The sequence below is a fragment of the Mixophyes fleayi genome, chromosome 5 (genome assembly GCF_038048845.1).
Source record: "Mixophyes fleayi isolate aMixFle1 chromosome 5, aMixFle1.hap1, whole genome shotgun sequence".
Taxonomy (NCBI): Eukaryota; Metazoa; Chordata; class Amphibia; order Anura; family Limnodynastidae; genus Mixophyes; species Mixophyes fleayi.
In genome coordinates, this window is record NC_134406.1 from 204179410 (window position 1) to 204179807 (window position 398).

Sequence of the window (398 nt, forward strand, 5' to 3'; positions counted from 1 at the left end):
TTTAAAAAGTGGGGATGTTGCCTATAGCAACTAATCAGATTCTAGCTTTCATTTATTTAGTGCTTTTCTACAAAATGACAGCTAGAATCTGATTGGTTGCTATAGGCAACATCCCCACTTTTTCAAACCAGCAGCTTAGTAAATCTAGCCCTAAGAGTAGTTTGCAAGCCGTTACATCTATCAGCAAGGACTGCATTGCATCCTTTATTTGCAGCAGGTGACCTCTGATGAAATCACCATTCTTGAAATTTGTGGGCGGAGAAATACACCAATATACGCCAACGTATTTTCAGTGGATTCCTTGCTCGTTCATTCTTTCATTGTTATAGTTACTGTGAATGCTTTGGTTGACTAATTTGGAAACCGTCTATATCAGTGGTTCCCAAACTTTTGCAGTT